The sequence below is a fragment of the Triticum aestivum genome, chromosome 3A (genome assembly GCF_018294505.1).
Source record: "Triticum aestivum cultivar Chinese Spring chromosome 3A, IWGSC CS RefSeq v2.1, whole genome shotgun sequence".
Taxonomy (NCBI): domain Eukaryota; kingdom Viridiplantae; phylum Streptophyta; class Magnoliopsida; order Poales; family Poaceae; genus Triticum; species Triticum aestivum.
Window position 1 is genome coordinate 392,868,250 of NC_057800.1, and position 22,030 is coordinate 392,890,279.

The following is a 22,030-nucleotide window of genomic DNA, read 5'->3' on the forward strand; positions in this document are numbered from 1 at the left end:
AGTATATAATCTTTTCTTTATTTAATTCCTTTATTTTATTTGTTTCCTTTCTTATTTCTTTTCTTTATTTGGAACATGAAAGTAAAGAAAGCAAAACTCATACGAAACTTTATTATATAACTTTCACATGATTACAAGGATATATCACTAAGCAAACTCTCAAAGAAGAAAGGATCGAACTAAACTTTTATTCATCTAAAGCAAAAGGGTCGAACTAAAATAAGTGAAAGTAAAAAGATAGTGGGATGATACGATACCGGGGAACCTCCCCCAAGCTTGCCAGAAGCCAAGGGGAGTGTCCATACCCGATACTCAATTCTCCTTTGGTGGTGAAGAAGCTGATGTTGGTGAAGAAGAAGAGATCTTGTCTTCGGATTTCCATGGCTGAGGTCCACCATCGTAAGAGGAGGACTGAGTCTCACGAGACCTGCAACTAGCAGCCAAACTCATACCTTTAAACCTTGCCTCATATTCAAAGACTTGGTTTTGAAGATCATAGATCTGGCTTTCGAAAAAGTTGATTTGCTCGTTGAGGGTGAAGATGATGTCCTTCACAGGCTTTCCATCCACCTTGAGATCACGGGAAAGGTCTGTGATCATGAGGTGATAGGCATTTAGCCCACGCTCCACCATCCCTTTGCACCGGAAGACGTCTTCCTCCACAGCTTCAAGCTTGGCCTCCACGGTTCCCGTCCCCTTGGGACATGGCACATCGCGGAGCTAAAGCACCCCCTCATGCATCCGGATGACCTGAGGGTGCTGCACCACTTCCCGCAGATATGGTTTGATGATGTTCTTGAAGAACTTGTCCTTGGAGGAGCTTGAAGAGGCCATGGTAGATGGGACCTGACAGAAAATAGCAAGGAAAAATATAACAGAGGATTTCTCCATGATACGATGATCAACAGGTTCGGGAAGTATATATAGATTTTTTTTATCTTGGAGGACAAGTATATGGTAGAAAAACAGAGTATGCAAGGTGTCACAAGTGGGCACAACCCACCTGGGCGCGCCAGGCTTCTTCCTGGAAGTTTCTTTATTTCCAGAATTCTAAAATATTTGAAAACTGATAAAAAATATTTTTGCGGATTTTCGGAGTCCGTTTACTTAGCGTATCATGTACCTCCTTATTTTCACGATTCTGGAGTGTTTCAGAAGGACTCTTTTATGTGTTCTTCCGATGTCATAGTTTGGATAATATTACTTTCAATATTAATAGGCATACTTGAGATATAATGCTTTATTCGTTGCCCATTGACAACCTTCGGGTTAGTACCTTCAGAATTATTTATTTTGATGGCTCTAGACCAGTAAACCTCCTCGACGACGTATGGGCCTTCCCTTTTTGAGAGGAGTTTTCCTGCAAGGAATCTAAAATGGTAGTTGTACAAAAGAACATATTCTTCGGCTTTAAACTCACGCTTTTGAATTATTTTGTCATGCCATCTTTTTACTTTTTCTTTAAATAATTTTGCATTTTCATAAGCTTGGGTTCTCCATTCATCTAATGAGCTAATATCAAATAAGCTCTTTTCACCATCAAGTTTGAAGTCATAATTGAGTTCTTTGATTGCCCAGTATGCTTTATGTTCTAACTCAAGAGGCAAATGACATGCTTTTCCATAAACCATTTTATAAGGAGACATACCCATAGGATTTTTATAAGCTATTCTACAAGCCCAAAGTGCATCATCTAATTTCTTAGACAAATTCTTCCTAGACCTAGTGACAGTCTTTTGCAAATCTAATTTTATTTCTCTATTGCTAAGTTCAGCTTGACCACTAGACTGAGGATGATAAGGTAATGCAATTCTATGGTTAACATCATACATGGCAAGCATTTTACAGAAAGCACCATGAATAAAGTGTGAACCACCATTAGTCATTAAATATCTAGGGACTCCAAACCTTTGGAAAATAACTTCCTTAAGCATTTTAATAGAGGTGTTGTGATCAGCACTACTAGTTGGAATAGCTTCTACCCATTTAGTAACATAATCAACAGCAACCAAAATATGTGTATACCCATTAGAGAAAGGAAAAGGTCGCATGTAATCAAATCTTCGAACATCAAATGGTTCAACAGCAAGTGGATAATTCATAGGAATTTCTTGATGCTTACCGATATTAACTATTCTTTGACATTCATCACAAGATAAGATGAACTTACGGGCATCCTTGAAGAGAGTAGGCCAATAAAATTGAGATTGCAATACCTTGTGAGCAGTTCTATCTCCAGCATGATTCCCTCCATAAGCCTCGGAGTGACATTTCCATAGGATTTTTCCCTGTTCATGCTCAGGTACACAACGTCTAATAATACCATCTACTCCTTTATAAAGATGTGGGTCATCCCAAAAGTAATGTCTTAAATCATAGAAGAATTTTTTCTTTTGTTGGTATATAAAGTTAGGTGGTAAATATTTAGCAACAATGTAATTAGCATAATCAGCATACCAAGGAGTACTATGAGAAACATTTATTGCAGCTAATTGCTCATCAGGAAAACTATCATCAATATAGTGGGTCATCAAGCACATTTTCAAGCCTAGACAAATTATCAGCAACTGGGTTCTCAGCTCCTTTTCTATCAATGATATGTAAATCAAATTCTTGTAACAAGAGAACCCATCGTATAAGTCTAGGTTTAGCATCTTTTTTTCCATAAGATATTTAATAGCAGCATGGTCTATGTGAACAGTTACTTTGGAATCAACAATATAAGGTCTAAATTTATCACAAGCAAACACAACTACTAAGAATTCTCTTTCAGTAGTAGCATAATTTCTTTGAGCACTGTCTAGAGTTTTACTAGCATAATGAATAACATTGAGTTTCTTATCAACTCTTTGTCCTAGAACAGCACCAACAACATAACCACTAGCATCACACATAATTTCAAAAGGCAAGTTCCAATTAGGTGGTTGAACAATAGGTGTAGAAATTAAAGCTTTCTTAAGTGTTTCAAAGGCTTCTACAATCATCATAAAAAACAAAAGGAATGTCCTTTTGCAAGAGATCAGTAAGAGGCCTAGAAATTTTTGAAAAGTCTTTGATAAATCTCATATAGAAACCAGCAGGGCCTAAGAAACTATGAATACCTTTTATATCTTTAGGACACGACATTTTTTCAATTGCATCAACCTTAGCTTGATCCACTTCAACACCTCTTTGAGAAATTTTAAGACCCAAGACAATGCCTTCATTAACCATAAAGTGGCACTTCTCCCAATTCAAGACAAGATTTGTTTGTTCACATCTCTACAAAACTCGATCAAGATTGCTTAAACAATCATCAAAAGACTTCCCATAAACAGAAAAGTCATCCATGAAAACCTCAACAATCTTTTCACAAAAGTCAGAGAATATAGCAGTCATACATCTTTGAAAGGTAGAAGGTTCATTACATAAACCAAAAGGCATACGTCTATAAGCATAAGTTCCAAAGGGACAAGTAAAGTGGTCTTTTCTTGATCAGGTTGAGAAACAGGTATTTGTGAAAAACCAGAATATCCATCAAGGAAGCAAAAGTGTGTGTGCTTAGATAATCTTTCGAGCATTTGATCAATAAAAGGCAAAGGGTAATGATCTTTTCTAGTTTCTTTGTTTAATTTTCTAAAATCAATTACCATTCTATAGCCTGTGACAATTCTTTGTGGAATAAGTTCATTCTTATCATTAGGAACAACAGTTATACCTCCTTTCTTAGGAACACAATGAACATGACTTAACCATCTACTATCATTTATGGGATAGATTATACCTGCTTCCAGAAGTTTTAATATTTCCGTTCTTACCACTTCTTTCATCTTTGAGTTTAACCGACGTTGGTGATTAACAATAGGTTTAGCATCAGGTTCCATATTAATTTTGTGCTGGCATTGAGTGGGACTAATGCCCTTTAAATCATCAAGAGTATATCCAATAGCAGCTCAGTGCTTCCTTAGAATTTCAATAATCTTTCTTCTTCATGTTCTGTAAGGATAGCACTAATAATAACAGGATATATCTTCTTTTCATCAAGATAAGCATATTTCAAAGTGTTTGGTAATTGTTTTAATTCAAACACAGGATCACCTTTAGGTGGAGGAGGACCTCCTAGAGTTTCAATAAGCAAATTGTGTTTAAGCAGAGGACGTTGTTCAAAGAAAATTTTATCTATTCATTTCTTTCATGCATATGAAAAAAATTCTCATGGTCTAGCAAATATTGTTCTAAAGGATCAGTAGGTGGTACAATAATAGAAGCAAGACCAATTAATTCATCTTTACTAGGCAATTCTTTTTCATGAAGATTTCTACTAAACTTGGAAAAATTAAACTCATGAGACCCATCACCAAATCTAACACCAATAGTTTGTTTCTTATAGTCTATCTTAGCATTAACTGTATTCAGGAAAGGTCTACCAAAGATAATGGGACAAAAGTCATCTTGTGGGGAACCAGGAACAAGCAAATCAGTAGGGTATTTTATTTTCCCACACAAGACTTCAACATCTCTAACAATCCCAAATGGTGATACAGTGTCTCTGTTAGCAAGTTTGATAGTAACATCTATGTCTTCTAACTCTGCAGGTGCTATGTCTTTCATAATTTCTTGATATAAAGTGTAAGGAATAGCACTCACACTGGCACCCATGTCACATAAACCATGATAACAGTGATCTCCTATTTTAACTGAGATAACAGGCATGCCAACAACGGGTCTATGTTTATATTTCGTATTGGGTTTGGAAATTCTAGCAACTTCTTCACAGAAGTAAATAACATGCCCATCCACATCTTCTTCTAAGAGATCTTTAACCATAGCAATACTAGGTTCAACTTTAATTTGTTCATCAGGTTTAGGTGTTCTAATATAGCTTTTGTTAACATTATAAAGTACAGTTTCTTCTTTAACCGGTACCGATTATTTAATTTCTTCTTTAATAGGTGGGTGGTATTTAAACAACTTCTCTTTAGGGAGTTCAACATGGGTAGGAAATGATTCACAAAAGGAGGCTACTATCTCAGAGTCAAGTCCATATTTAGTGCTAAACTTTTGAAAAGCATCGGTATCCATAAAAGATTTAACACAATCATATTCAAGTTTAATACCTGTCTCTTTACCTTTGTCGAGTTCCCAATCTTTAGAGTTGCATTTAATTCTTTCCAAAGGATCCCACCGGAATTCAATAGTCTTCTTTATAAAGGAACCAGCACAAGAAGTATCAAGCATGGTTTGATCATTACGAGAAAGCCGAGCATAAAAATTCTGGATAATAATTTCTCTTGAGAGCTCATTGTTGGGGCATGAATCTAACATTGAATTAAGCCTCCCCAAAGCTAGAGCAATACTTTATCCTTCACGAGGCCAAAAATTATATATATATAATTCTGATCACGATGAACTAGATGCATAGGATAATTTTTTTGGTGGAACTCCAGTTTCAAACGATTCCAATTCCATGATCCAATATCATCGCATAGCCTATACCATGCCAATGCTTTTCCCTTCAAAGATAAAGGAAAACCTTCTTCATAAGTTTATCTCCAGGTAAACCTGCAAGCTTAAACAATCCACAAATTTGTTCTACATATATCAAGTGCATATCAAGATGTTCGGTTCCATCTCCTGCATAAGGATTAGCTAGCAGTTGTTCTGTCATACCCGAAGGACTTCCATATTCTATATTTTCAGTAGGTGTAGTAGGTTGAGGGGTAGCTAATTGTGGTTCCGGACGAGGTGAAGATACCCGAACAAACCCCTCAAAGGATTTCCATAGTAACAAGTGACAATAAATTTCAGCACACTATATAAATGTTTCCTTACCGAATTCCACTTACCAAAGGCGCTTCACTCCCCGGCAACGAAGCCAAAAAATAGCCTTGATGAACCACAAGTATAGGGGGTCAATTGTAGCTCTTTTCGATAAGTAAGAGTGTCTGCAGGTGGTTTTCAGTTAGGTAATGTCTGCAAGTCACTGGTGCGCATCGGTCCTAAAAAACAGTTTTTAACCCCTTTCTGCGAGGGCATATGGAACCGTCTCCAAGTGAGTGTGGGCGATAGGGGGGTCCTTCCCACACGACCCAGAAACCGTCGGGGATAGGGAGCCTTGATGCATACAGTTGTCCCTGTACAACCGTTTCTGATATCTCGAATATCCCAAACGCTTCATCCTTGCGACTCATTTGTGCTCGCATTGCCATCGCAGTCGGAGTTTTGTGGTTCTGCCTAAAACCAGGAAGATTCTAGGCACGGGAGCTTTCCAAGTAGATTCTAGGCAAATTCCAGGCACGGGAGATTTACGATGCATGGCACATCCCAAACAGTTCATGATTATAAACCATGTACGATAGGTAGACAATCACACACATTTAGTTTTCCGACACCGTGTGTGATAGTGTCTGACATCACACACACTTTGCGAACGGCAACTATGTGCATGCTTGCACATATTTCCTCTCTATGAACCATCTTGGATTATGGTGTATATCGCAAACGTTTGTGTTTTTTCAACCGTGTGTGCCGTAATGTCCCGCACAACGTAATTTTGCCCTAATTTAATTGTTGCTATTTAAAATTGTACCTAATTTTTACCTTTAAGTAGGCTATAGCTTTATTCATATCCATCAGGTTCAAACAACCAATGCATTATTCAATTCACAGGTACATATGTTTAAGAATTACAGAAGCACCAAATAAAGAATGATGTACCAGGGTTCTATACTTGTACTATTACAGATGGTAAAGGAAGAGGCGACAGACATTCCAGTTACTGAACAAGGTCAAGCGGAATGGCCCTATTGTGCTCTGCTGGATGCAAAAGGCATGCATGACTCTAGTCCAACCCCTTGTGATGGCCGACCGCCAATCATGTAGTTTGAGAGGTAATCTTTAGTAAACTGCTTCAGGATCCACTGCAAAAGAAAAAAGATTTAGATATTGTCATCTAACACAACTCATTACGGGCAATAAAAAGAAGGCTACAGGGTTCTTACTTACCATCCTGCAGTTCACTGTTGTCTTGCATAAAGTGTAAACAAATAGTTCGATTGACATATTTTGACCCATTTTAGTAACAATCTTTATCAGTTTCTTCACTTGATGCTGGTTCATGAATATCTCATTACCCCATACGCAGGAAGGGTCGAAGTGTGGATCTTTGGCAAAGATATATGTACCTAAAAGCACCAAGTTAATATTAGAAGCTAAACAACAATTGAAAATGATGTAGTACAACACTCCATCCATCCCATTATATAAGATTTTATTACATGTATATCTAGACATCATCAGAACATTAAGGTAACACTCTTCCTTGTTGCTATGTAGCATAGGATTGCATATTTAGTCATTCAGTACAATGCATGTTGCTAAACCACAATTCAAAAACGAAAAGGCAAGTTAACTGCAATATCCTTAACAACAACCAAATATCGTAATTCATAGTAGTATTGTTGAAACTATTATTGATAAAATTGAACTACATAGCAAATAGTTGCACATATAGAGCATCACATTATGAAGAACTGAAATAAACAAGTCATAAGGACATCTCTAGGCGATCCTTAAAAAGTTAAAGGACTAAAACCCTTAATGGATATATATATACTCCAGCAATTTTTGGCCTTTTCTAGTCGATCCCTTAAACTTAAGGTTGTAAACTTCAATTTGATCAAGTTCAAAGCAGGTTCAACCGAAAGTAGCATGAATTCAAACATAAATTAGATAGTTTTGCATAACCGAACATAAAACATAAATTAAACTAAGCTAAACTACTTTCGGTCGAAGTAGAGGTCGAGCCAATCCTTCCTCGTCATGTACGATGTGCCGCGAGCTGGGTCCGGGCCAGTACCGTCGTCGGGGTTGTTGGGGAAGGCACTCCCCCACTCGTCGATGTTGATCTCCTCGTCCTCGGGGCCCACCTCGATGCCCTCCGTGCCGCCGTCGCCGCCTCCTTCGACCTCGTCATCAGAGGAGAGCGCAATAACCTCGCCGCCCTCCGTGTCATCGTCCTTGCCGCCTTCGACCTCATCATCGGAGGAGAGTGCGATAACCTCGCTGCCCTCCGCGCCGGTAAAGATCGCCCGCTCCACCTCCACGAGCTCCGGGTGCTACCGGCAGAGCTCTTGCATGTAGGCCTCATCGGCGGCCTCGGCCTCGAGACGCTCCCACGCCTTGCGGTCCTCCCACACCATAGCCGAGCTCACCACCCCTGGCTCCGGCAGAACGAGGTGGACCGGATGTGTGCTGAAGGGGAAATTGAGCCTAGCCGCCGCGCCGTGGTAGCGGACCTGCCAGCGGTCCTACTCCATGGCCGCGAGCTCAACCGTGTGGAAGCTACTAAGCCACCGGCGGGTGTGGGTCTCTCAATCTGTAATCTCGGCGACCCACGTCCCCCACCGCCGCTGCCGGACCCCGAGGTAGGACTTCGTCGGCTGCCGGGTCCGGGGGAGGACGGGGAAGTCCTCGAACCGGCGTAGGGGCGCGATGGTGGGCAGATCGGAGGACCGGAGACGGCGGATCGGGCCTGCGGAGGACAACGGGGACACCTAGGCGGCCTCCTCACCGGCGTCGGGCGAAAAGGCCGCAATAAACCTCTTTTTGGCCATTGGCTACTCGAGCTCCCCAGCACACAGGCAGAGGTTGAGGATGGAGGCGCCGGCGATGGCGGCTGCTTACCAATGGTTTCAAGGGTTGTGTCTGTCTGTGTGAGCGGAGGTTGTGTTTGAGGAAATATTGCGGCAACTGAAAATTTTACAAGGCGGGAGTAACAAGGAGGGGCTACTGAAAATTTGGATCAAGGGCGAGCAGATATTTTTGAGATTACGAGGGATGCAGAGGCGGGAGTAAAATGCTGGGGCTACTGAAAATTTAAAACAAGGGACTGAAGCAGAGAGGGATGCAGAGGCGGGAGTAAAATGCTGGGGCAACTGAAAATTTAAATCAAGGGACTGAAGCAGAGAGGGATGTAGAGGCGGGAGTTTTGGGGGAGCGAGCTAGTGTGCTTCACACGTCGACTATGGACTGTAGCCGATGCACCTTCTTGTGTAAGCCATAGGGGTACTGTACACCGACGGTGCTGCAAGATATTTTGTACTACATCTCACACGGTTGGTGAGAATAAACTGTGTGGGATCTACTTGATTTGAATTACAAAATGGGGTCACATCATCAATGGACGATGTTTGAATTGCTAGACCCTTTTATCTGCAGTGAACATGCAATTGTATTTGTGTCATAATAGAATTGGAATTATTCAGGGTTTGTTTGGACAATTCATACGTTAAACTGGTTTTATAGCCATTTCAGGTGCACAATTCAAAATTAAACTACATGCACATGCTTCGGTGCATACAAATTGGTTGAAAAAACAAAATTGTGCCCTTCAGTGCATGCTCAGGTCCCATGGAAGAAATGGGAATGAATTTTTCGGGGTTTGTTTGGCCTTTTTTATACATTAACTGTGGTTTCTAGGCATTTTAGGTGCATAATTCAAATTTGAACTACAAGCACATGCTCCAATGCACCAAAGTTGGTTGAAAAATCACATGTGTGTCCTTGGGTGAATTTCTAGGTCCCATGCAAGAGATGGGAATGAAATTCAAACACCATGGCGCTGTTGATTGCCCACAAAACGTTCAGATGCCTAGTTTTTAAATTCTAGTAAATACAAAACTCGTCTGAAATTCATGAAACTTGGCATGCTATCATGGAGCTGCATCAACATGCCGTGGTGAAAATTTTGTCCCATTTGGGGCAGGTTCGGGTATAAGCTTCTCACAAACCAGAGCTTCTCATAACAAGCATGATGGTTTCGATAGGGAACATACCACCTTTGGTAACGGGACAATATCCATTGCCTCTTATTGAGCGCGCCGGCGTCCTTGAGTATGGGCACGAGCTCGCCGGAGATGTGCACGGCCATGAGCCGATCGAGCCCGCCGAGGATCCTCCCACTGACGAACACCGCCGGCAGCGCGACGACGGCCTCGCCTCCAGTGTTCCCGGCCACCGCAGCAGCGAGCTCGGCCTCGTCGGCGAACTCGTGCACGACGGGGTTCACCCCGAGCCCCTGCAGTAGCCGCTTCACCATGTGGCTGAGGCAGCACCCGTGCCTCCCCACCACTAGCACCAGGCTCTCTGCCACCGCCCTCCTCCCCGCCTCCCCGCCGTCGCCCCTCGCCGCCGCGTCGGCGAGCCGTGAGCCTGCTCTCCTGGCCTGCCGTGCCCTCGGCCTCGGCCTGCTCGGACCGCCGTGGGCATGCCGGCAGCCGGCCAGCGCTGTAGGGGATCGCCTGGTACATCTCGATCGGCCGAGCGACGTACAACGTGATCGAGCTCTTCTCTTTTTCGCTCGGTTCGCCGTTTCTGCACCAAGTCCCCTGCCGCCATGGACGCATGCTTCTCTGCTTCCCCCGCGTTCGCTCATGCTCCGGTCGCCGCCTGCGTGTGGACATGTACCGCCACTCTACTGCGTGTGCGCAAGGGCCGCAAGGCAAGAGGCGCCCAGCTCCTTCCGCTTCTCGCCCACGCCATGGCGTGTGCGCTCCTGTAGAGAAAAATAGCTCAGAGTTCAATGAGATGAAAATCATCAGTACAATCGCCTGAAACCATCAGTTCAAGTAGGGTAACAGAATAATATTCTGTTATGCGTAACAAAATAGCCCAGATGTATATATATATATATATAGAAATGTTAGATATATTAATATCAATTGTTAGATGAATTAGATGAATTAGCTAGATATTAATGTTAGATGAGTTAGTTTTTTATATTTTTAGTTTATATAAATGTTAGATTAATGGCAATTGTTAGATGATTATATACATATAGAAATGTTAGATATATTAATGTCAAATGTTAGAAGAATTGGATGAATTAGTTTGATATTAATGTTAGATGAGTTAGTTTTTTATATTTTTAGTTTATATAAATATTAGATTAATGTCAATTGTTAGATGATTATATATATAAATGTTAGATATATTAATGTCAAATGTTAGATCAATTAGATGAATTAGCTAGATATTAATGTTAGATGAGTTAGTTTTTTATTTTTTTAGTTTATATAAATGTTGGATTAATATCAATTATTAGATGATTATATATATAGAAATGTTAGGTATATATAATGTCAAATGTTAGATGAATTAATTAGATAGAAATATATGTTAGATATTAATGTCAAATGTTTGATGAATTAGCTAGATATTAATATTAGATGAGTTAGTTTTTTATACGTTTAGTTTTATACTTTTAGTTTTATACTTTTAGTAAGTGTTTATCAATTAATGTTTCACCTATGAGCATAGGAAATGCCGTCTGCCGACGAAAACGATTTCATTATGTGCGAATACCGCAAAGACGAGCGCGGCCTGTGCGACAGAAATTTCCTAATTGATGATAGGCGCTTCAGCATCAAGCTAGATGAGACCTTCGAAGTGGATACAGTAAGTCACAACGACAAGTCTTTCCGTAATTAAGCATGACTTATGCTTCATTTGCTTCAACTTATAATTTCAGATTTTCACTATTCTACTAGTGTATCCCCTGCCATCCAAGAATTTTTGTCTTGGATAAGATAGGTTTCAGTCCTAACAAAACTATGGAGGTAAAGAGAGTTTACTTGAAGACCGAGCATGGTTATACCTTCGACATCAAATTATACAATGCAGACACCTACACCTATTTTGAATGCAAAACTTGGCAAGCACTATGCCAGGCTTATGCATTTGAGCCAGATATGTTTATCACCTTTGATATTCATCCGGAAGATGATTTTGAAGGTAATAGAGACATTTGGGTTGATGTGCAGACGCCTCCAGTTCTACCATTATGTGAGTTTCTCAACCATATTTATGTCTTCGATATTGTTTATTCAAAAATAGTTGACAACTAATTTATATTGACAGCTTATTTCCATTCAAGCAAACATGTCCGGCGCTTGGTAAACAGGACCGTCCACTGTCCCGGGGCTGAACTAAACTGCAAGGAGATAAGTCATTATGTTTCATGGCTTGAGGATCTTGATGCTGTCAATAGAAATTATTTTCCTGAATTCGAAAATCTTAGTACTCAAAACGTGCGACCAATAGTGATCGTATTGAACTACGGTCACATGTATTTAGGAAAGATGGTAAGATTTTTACTATTTGTCCTCAATGCATCTTTTGCATGCATTATTTTTCAAGCTAAACTTCATTGCTAAGTGTCGTGGAATTAGCACGTCAGATGTCCTTAGTGTGAGGACTTAGTCGCGAGGACAACGCATCTATGTGGTAGCTTGAGAGGGGTTGAGCGGAATCGAGAGACGCAACACAAGACAAGGGTTTAGACAGCTTCGGGCCCCGGGAAACATCATCCAGTAACAACCCTACATGCTATTTGAGGCTAGATCTCATTATCACCACGAGGGAGTCGCCATAAACCGGCTCTCCTCTAGTTGTGTCTAGCCCTAGAGATTGTTTCTTGCTTCTCCCCCTTTGAGGAGCCCTGCCCCTCCTTATATATGTTGAAGGGGCGGGTTACATGTGGAGTCCAACTCGGACTTTAACTTAAACTATTTTAACTTCCCTTCTTGGGCTTCTTAACGTCTGCCGGTTTAACATTGTCTGCCGGTTTAACATTGTCTGTCGGTTTAGCATTGTCTGCCGGTTTAACATTGTCTGTCGGTTTAACACCAGCCGGTTTACCGTCTGTCTTAGCCATCTGTCTTGACTCTTTATCTTAACTCTCTGCCGGTTTACCATCTGCCAGTTTACCAAGTCCCAGCCGGTTTACAACTCCAGCTGGGTCATACCGCGGAGTATATCCCCGACATTAGCCCCCAGTTTAATTTGGATTTATCCATGTTAAACTGATCTTGATTATCCTTATGTCCTTGTCACTTCCTTCTTCTATAAAATCCGAGCCAATAGACCAGCTTCATAATCAATTTGCTGACATCGGGTTGTCATAGTGAAATATTGTGAAGAATAACTCCTTTGAATTTAGCACCCAATGCTTAACAAAAATATTGGCCTTTGAAATACTCATTTGATCTTCCGCCGGTTTAAGAATGTAGAACTTGCTGGTTTGAGAATGTAGAACTGTGCCGGTTTAAGACTTGAACTTGTCGGTTTATCATTGCCGGTTTACAAATATTGATGGCACCAGGTCATAATTGTAGTTAACATGAAGCTTGAAAATATACCTCTTATATGCCTATCACTTGTAGCCCCCAAGTCTTAAGAAGGTAGCATAGCAACAACTTAAGACTTGCTTCAATATGAATATCACAATCTTGAAGAAATCCAGGTTGTTCATCAATCACTAGTCAGAATTGAGTATTCGACATATGTAGCCCCCAAGTGTCGGGTTGTCATGCTTGCAGCAACCTGGGACTTGAAATTGCCTTATTCTCATAAAAACTTCAACCAGTGTAGCCCCCAAGGGCCGGGTCATTATGCAATAATGAGCAGGGACTTTGTAAATATAATCTTCTAAACTTTGATCATCAATGTGTAGCCCCCAAGGGTCGGGTCAGTAAGATAATATTGAGCTGGGACTTTGATATATTCTTCAATGAAAATAACATCATATGATGTAACCCCCATCATGGGGCTTGAACCCACATCCACAAGGTTGAGAGCTTTGTGCTTTACCAACTGAGCAGTGGATCCTTCAATAATAGATGAAAATTTGTGTACCTTGAATTGTTGACAGGAGCAATTGGTAGCCCCCAAGGGCCAGCTCATTACGATGTGATGAGTCGGGTCTTCAAATAAGTGAGCCAACAATGATTTTGCATTAGCCCCAAGTGTCATGGTGCATGCTTGCAGCGACATGAGACTTGTGTATTTGATGTAATCCTGTAGGATCGAAAGTATGTCTAGAGGGGGGGTGATTAGACTACTTGACCAAATAAAAACTTAACCTTTTTCCAATTTTAGTTCTTGGTGGATTTTAGCTATTGTAGGACAAGTCAAGCAATCATCACACAATTCAAGCAAGCATGCAAAGAGTATATTGGCAGCGGAAAGTAAAGCATGCAACTTGCAAGAATGTAAAGGGAAGGGTTTGGAGAATTCAAACGCTATTGGAGACACAGATGTTTTTCCCGTGGTTCGGATAGGTGGTGCTACCCTACATCCACGTTGATGGAGACTTCAACCCACGAAGGCTAACGGTTGCGCGAGTCCATGGAGGGCTCCACCCACGAAGGGTAATGGTTGCGCGAGTCCACGGAGGGCTCCACCCACGAAGGGTAACGGTTGTGCGAGTCCATGGAGGGCTCCACCCACGAAGGGTCCACGAAGAAGCAACCACCCACAAAGGGTCCACGAAGTAGCAACCTTGTCTATCCCACCATGGCCATCGCCCACGAAGGACTTGCCTCACTAGCGGTAGATCTTCACGAAGTAGGCGATCTCCTTGCCCTTACAAACTCCTTGGTTCAACTCCACAATCTTGTCGGAGGCTCCCAAGTGACACCTAGCCAATCTAGGAGACACCACTCTCCCAGAAGTAACAAATGGTGTGTAGGTAATGAACTCCTTGCTCTTGTGCTTCAAATGATAGTCTCCCCAACACTCAACTCTCTCTCATAGGATTTGGATCTGGTGGAAAGAAGATTTGAGTGGAAAGCAACTTGGGGAAGGCTAGAGATCAAGATTCATATGGTAGGAATGGAATATCTTGGTCTCAACACATGAGTAGGTGGTTCTCTCTCAGAACATATGAGTTGGAATTGTGTATGTGTTCTGATGGCTCTCTCCACGAATGAAGAGGAGGTGGAGGGGTATATATAGCCTCCACACGAAATCCAACCGTTACACACAGTTTTCCAATCTCGGTGGGACCGAATCAAAAAACTCGATCGGACCGAATAGGTAAACCTAGTGACCGTTAGAGATTTTCAGTGGGACTGACATGCAACTCGGTAGGACCGATATGGTTAGGGTTTGGGCATAACATAATCTCGGTGAGACCGATTACACAAACTCGGTGAGACCGATTTTGGTAATTATCTAACCAGAGAGTTGGTCAGGCAAACTCGGTGGGACCGATTTGCTCTTTCGGTGAGACCGAAAAGTTACAAAAAGGAAACACTGAATTTACATTGCAATCTCGGTGGGACCGATTCGCTCTTTCAGTGAGATCTAAAAGTTACGGAAGGGAAACAGAGAGTTTGCAATCCCATCTCGGTGATACCGAGATCCCTATCGGTAGAACCGAATTGCTAGTGTTTGGTAGTGGCTTATGACAAATGAAACTCGGTGGCGCTGGATAGAAAGAATCGGTAGGACCGAGTTTGGCTTAGGGTTCAGGTCATATGTGGATATGGGAAAGTAGTCGAGGGTTTTGGAGCATATCACTAAGCACATGAAGCAAGAGGCTCATTAAGCAACACCTCATCCCTCCTTGATAGTATTGGCTTTTCCTAAAGACTCAATGTGATCTTGGATCACTAAAATATAAAATGAAGAGTCTTGAGCTTTTGAGCTTGAGCCAATCCTTTGTCCTTAGCATTTTGAGGGTTCCACTTTCACAGCCATGCCATGCCAATCACTGAGCTTTCCTGAAATAGTCATCTTGGAATAGCATTAGCTCAATGAGCTATATGTTGTTATGAATTACCAAAACCACCTAGGGATAGTTGCACTTTCAATCTCCCCCTCTTTGGTAATTGATGACAACATATAGATCAAAGCTTCGACAAATGATAATAAGCATGAAATATATCGTCACTTTGAGAAGTATGTGACAAGTAAGAGCTCCCCCTAAATTTGTACATATTTAAAATTTGCTTTGGACTGCAAATACACAAAGAGTTAGAGTCATGGGTTACTCTTCCATGTCACATACATCTTGGTGGAGCTCTTAAAATGATAAGAATGAAATACATGCACTCATCACCAAGAATAGTGAATGATCACATAAGATAGATAAGATGATAATATTAAGCAAACATTTAGTGTAGCTTATGATCAAACACATGATCATCAATGTCTCACGAGCAATGACATAGTATCTCAAGCACTCAAAAGCAAACGAAGTTCGAAAAACCACAAAATAAAACAAGAGAGAATAAAAGCAACACTCTCTCTCGAAGCCTATGATCTATACATTTTCTCCCCCTTTGGCAACAAGTTACCAAAAAGTTCCTAGAAAATGCATAGTGCTAAGTCGACACTCAGGCTTGATCTTTAGGTGGTGGTGGAGTCCGGAGCACTCCAAGGATGAAGCCTTCTGTAGACGTGGTCAGAGTTGAGGCTGAAGTGGACGCTGGAGCTGGTGGAACTGAGGTTGTAGCTGGTGCAGACGTGGTGGCTCTGGGGTCAGCAACTGGCACTGCAGACGACCTCGGACCTCGTGGCACTCTGGCAAAGGCATCAGTTGTAGCCTTGCCTCTCCTCTCCTGCATGTTATCCTGGAGCTGCTCCACTGCAGTCTGAATCTCTATCACTTTGACATCCAAGTCATAGAACTTTTGTTCCATGATCCTCTCTAAGCTTGCCTGGTTCTGAGTTAGGGTAGCTAGTCCTTGCTCAATCCGCAGGGTGGATGCAATCAAGTAACCAAGCTGCTCTTGTTTGGTTTTAAGGAAATATTCAGATGCCTCCTCTTGAGTAGGCATCTTGGCAGCTTTCTCCTTCCTCGCCTTCTCCTTCTTGGCTTGTGCTTGGGCAGATGATGGCTCATTCTCAGTCATGACCACTTGATTATCTTCAAAATCTAGATGGATGGGCAGGTGTTCCTTGTCCAATAAGTATATCCCCGTGCCCATCTTAGAGTTGATGAGCTCCTGAATCTGTGGGGCATATCCACAGCTCCTCTTCTGGTCTGCTGCTGTCCTCTTGATTGTTTCAATCATAAGGCTCATGACTTTGAATTTCTGTGGCACGTCAAAGATATGAAGCAATTTGATCGCGTGGCCCCTCATCATCTTGTGATCTCCAGACTTGGGCAACAAGGTGTGCCTCAGTATCCAATTGATAGTTGGCAGCCCTGACAGAAGATAGTGCACTGAGCCAAATTTGAAAGTTTCAAGAGCCTCGTTTGGAATTTCCTTGTACATATTGGACATAGAGTTGTGGTCCATCTTCTTCTTGGCATAAATGTCCAAGTCATCTGCTTGCTCCTCTGGGGCATTAATGAGCTGTGCCCACTCAGCAACTGTTGACTGATATCTGGTTCTTTTTGACATCCATACAATCCTCCCATCTGGATAAAAATGTGCTATGGAGTAGAACTGCATGATAAGCTCCTCGTTCCACTTTGTGAGCTTCTGCCCAACAAAGTCTGCTACTCCACAAGCATTGAAGTTGTCATACACTCCAGGGTAGTGTTCTTCACTGTCCTTGATGTATTGCCAGTCAACCCATCTCATATCACAGACTATTGGCTTCTTATCAAACAGCACTATCTCATAGAAGTCCTGCTGTTCCTTGGTGTGAAATCTATAATCCACAGCAGTTCTTCTCCTTGAAGCATACGGGTCTGCTTCTCTCCAGTTCCTCAGCCCTGAGTCTCTCCTGAGCTTCATATCCTCAGCCACAGGATGAGCATCGTTGTGGTCTGGGATCTTGGGCTTGAGTTTTCTGAGAACATTCTCTTCTTCTTCTTCTGCAGCTTCAGGCACTGGGGCCTTGTTCTTCTCAGTAGCTGGGATGCTTCTTGTGTTCCTCTTTGGCTTTGGCTTTGGAGCTGGCTTGGCCTTGGAAGCAGCTGCCCCTGTTCTTATGGCATCACCCATCAGCTTGGGTGCCTTAGGTGCTGGTGCAGCTACCTCTTCTTCTTCCTCCTCATCTTCCATGATGGAAGCCTTGCCAAGCACTCTGGCTACAGTTTTCTTCACCCTTTCTTTCCTCTTCTTTCCTTCAGCAGCAACTGGCTCAATGGGAGTGGGCTTCTCAGTTGAAGCTCTGGCCTTTGGCATAGGCTGCCTGCCTGCTGGCCTTTTGATCTTTAACCCTGGCTTTGTGCCCTGAGCTGGCTCAATTCTCTTGGAAGTTGCTTCCTCTTCCTCTGCCACATAATCTTTATCCTCAGAATCTGAAGTTCTCTTCTTCCTCTGTCTGGTGGCAGCTTTAGGCAAATTGCTTGGGGTGCTCCTGCTGCCATCATCTGAGGAACTTGAGGGACTAGTGCCCTCACTCATCTGCACTTGCTGCTCTGACAAGTTCTGGCTATCACTTTGGTCTGACATGATGCAAACTCTGACTGCTGACCCTGTGAATAGGTTATAGATGAGATAGAGTGGATAAGCATCACAAAATGCAGAGATTTTTGCAAAATAATAATTCAAAAACTTAGTTTTAGTTTCCCACTGAAAGCATCTCGGATCTACCGATTTCTAAACTCGGTGATACCGAAGCAGTTTTGGCACCTAAACTAGTGAACTCGGTCAGACCGAGTCACAGTTCGGTGGCACCGAGACTGCTAGGGTTTCACAGAGTTCCAAAATCAGTCTCACCGATAAGTAATTCTTGGTCAGACTGAGTCTCACTTGTGCAATGGCATAAGCCAAATCGGTGGGACCGAGTTTTTCAACTCGGTGGGTACGAGATGGTTTCGGCGGAAACCTAACTCTAAAATTTTCGAATTAAACCTAATCTATGAGTTCATTGACTGGATAGAAGTTTAACAAATGTGGCAAGAATCATGATGATCACAATGTGCTAAGAATCGGATTGGGGAATAGCACAAAGATCGAGTCCATACCCTAGTTCGGCGGAGACTCACTACGGCGGCAACGGCGGGGTTGAATTCCGTTGACGGTGATGGAGACCAGCGACTGGAGGCGGCTGGCGGCGAGGAGACGATCCGGAGACCAAGTTGGCAGAGTAGGCTATCGCGCGGGCGAAGGGGTTCGGAGAAATTTCCAATTTTTTGCTCGTGACTATATATAGCCCGACCCTGTCGGTGTGACCGAGTGGAACAACTCGGTGGCACCGAGATGCAAAACTGTATACAGTTGTTGCAACTCGGTGTGACCGAATGGTTCAAATCGGTTGCACCAAGATCGAAAACATAGATCAACTTAATGATCTCGGTAGGACCGAAAGTAGGGTATCGGTCAGACCGAGAATCATAAAGAGGTTTTGGAAGTTTAAGTCTATGACGAATCGGGGACTCCGAGTGCTCCTCACACAGAGTGGTTCGAATCTGACTTGATCAAATTTTGTGATGTAGCATGAATAGAGTTTGAGACGAGAAAAGCATAGATAGCTAGAGGAGGTTCTTAGGCATTCTTGTCCATCCACTTGGCAAAAGGAAATAAAACCGAACAATCAAAACAACAAGTGGATGTCCTCGAATGAGTAAAATATGCAACCAGCATGCTCACACAATAAGATGGCAAATGAAATATGTGACAAGGCATGCACAACCAATTCTAGCATCTACCAAGAAATTTGCGATGACAAGGTCATCTATATATGAGTATATTGACTTAGGAGTCAAGTGAGAACACTTGATCATAGGTCATACTCATCTTTTAAGCTCAAGTGGGGTTACCACTTTTACATAAAGCATTGTTGTGTTCACATCTTTAGAGTTGCTTTAGCTCAAGTCTTAGAGTAAAGCTCCCCCTAGATGTGATATCCCCCCTTAGAGGGATGAACTAACCTCTGGTTTTGTCGATGATGACTTCATGTAGATGTTGAAGATGTGGATGCTCAATGTTGATGTAGATCACTTGGAGCTATCCCTTTGAGTGAATTGCACTTTCAATACCTACATGGGTTAGTCCCGCAAGGAACAAGCAAGGATATCCATAGACATAGAGTGATGCACACACAAGATGATGTCCATGAAAACTTTTGGGTTACCTTGTCCCTTGTATTACCAACAAGAGGGTTTGTGACTCCTTGAACTAGTGCAAGATGTGGAAGTTGATTGCACTTGTTCTTGCCAAAATGATAAGAGTGAAGTATGTTGGCGGAGTCACCCTCAAGAACTCTCTAGTTCTTCTTCTTTTGGATCCACGCCATCTTGATGGGAATCCTTGGAGTTGTAGTCGTACTTGATGAAGTGGAACTTGAAGTAGTCTTGGGAATCCACTTGACTAAGGTCTTAGGAGCTTCTTCAAATGCATCAATTTCCTCTTGAAGCTTGTCCTTGCCTTTTTGCTTGTAGTCTTGTGGTGGAAGATCATCTTGAGCTTGTGTCCCCTTGAAAGAAGTATCATACTTTTCGTGTTGAGGAACAAACTTTGTCTTGGGGTATTGATCTTCTTCCCACTCAACTCCATTGGCATTGAACTTTCGTTCAAAACCAACACCTTGATTCTTCCGGTGCATTCCTTACTTGCGCACAATTTCCTCGAATTGCTTACTCCCGGCAAGGCTTTTGTACACTCCTTTCTCTATAATTCCCTTCAATAAGCTATTTTCTTGCTCAAGTGTAACTTGGCTAAGAGAATCATTAGTGGAATCAAGAGAACTACTAGAAGCAACAATATTGGATTTAGCATGATCATTGTTACTGCTAGAGGAAGAATCTTTCTTGTTCTTGTTACTAGACTTGACTTGAGGCATGTAAGTGGATAAGAGGAAACACTTGGCAATGTAAGAAGAACTTTTCTTGCGGAGATCATCATTGATTGCTTTTAAGAACTCATGCTCTTGCTCAAGATTGAGCTTTTCGAAGCGTAATTTCTCATGAGCTCTTAAAAGTTCTCGATGATCTTCGAAGATAGTTTCATGAGCTAACTTAAGAGTGTTTAGTTCTTTAGTTAGAGCCTCAATCTTCTCCTTATCATTGTCATTCGTTTTATCTTGATTAGCATGATTAATTGACGTTTCATCATAGTATTCATCACTAGAGTTGTCAACAAGCAAATCATCACCTAACAAGTCATCTTCATCACTATTGAAATCAACATACTCGGGGTGTGTTACCTTAGGACCTTTGGCCATGAAGCATCTTCCAATTCCTTCATTTGGTGAGTCAAATATGTCGTAGGAGTAGGTTGACACAAGTGCTAGACCGGCAACACCTTCATCCTGAGTATCTTCGGAGTCGGAGTGATAACTTCTCTCGGAGTGGCTGTCGGAGTCGGAGCCGGATACCCATTCACCAACATGAGCTTGATGTCTTCGTTTTGTGTAGCTCCTTGATAATTTTTCCTTCCTTTCCGAATCCTTGCTTCTCCATGAGTATCTTCGTTCATAACGATCATCTCTACTCCTTCTCTCTCTTGGTGGTGATTCTTTGCTTCTTCTTTTTGGAGAATCTTCTCTTCTCTTGTAGGGAGCCGTACACTCATTGGAATAGTGTCCGGGTCTTCCACAACTGTAGCAGTTTCGCTCTCGACTAGAAGATCTTTTGTCATTGTAGGACCTTGACTTGAAGCTTCTATCTTTGCTTCTACTCGTGTAGAACTTGTTGAAGTTCTTCACCATTAAGCTCAATTCTTCATTGAAGTTTTGTTTCTCACTTGATGATCTAGGGGCTTCACATGAGGCTTTGTAGGCACCACTTGATTTGTTGTGAAGTTCCTCTTTATCCTTAAGTGACATCTCATGAGCAACAATTCTTCCAATCACCTTCGTTGGCTTGAGATCTTTGTAATTGGGCATCATTTGGATCAATGTGCACACGGTATCATATTTTCCATCCAAGGCTCTTAGAATCTTCTTGATGATGAATCTATCGGTCATCTCTTCACTTCCTAAGCCGGCAATCTCATTTGTGATGAGAGCAAGCCTAGAGTACATTTCAGCGACACCTTCACCATCCTTAATTTTGAACTTGTCAAGTTGACTTTGAAGCACATCCAACTTGGATTCCTTGACGGAGTCGGTACCTTCGTGCATATCAATCAAAGTGTCCCAAATTTCCTTTGCATTCTCAAGATGGTTGATTTTGTTGAATTCTTCGGGGCACAATCCGTCGAAGAGAATATTACAAGCCTGAGCATTATATTGAAACATCTTCAACTCATCCGCGTTAGCTTCACGGTTTGGTTCTTTCCCATCAAAGAAGTCACCTTGCAAACCAACACACACAATAGCCCAAACAGCGGGGTTATGTCCAAGAATATGCATTTTCATTTTA

At 42.1% G+C, this 22,030-nt stretch overlaps 1 pseudogene; it reads right to left on the reverse strand.

Moving 5' to 3' along the window:
* Positions 1-1,302: 1,302 nt before the first annotated feature.
* On the reverse strand, positions 1,303-10,289 carry LOC123056914 (monothiol glutaredoxin-S9-like; annotated as a pseudogene).
* Between the last annotated feature and the right edge of the window lie 11,741 nt (positions 10,290-22,030).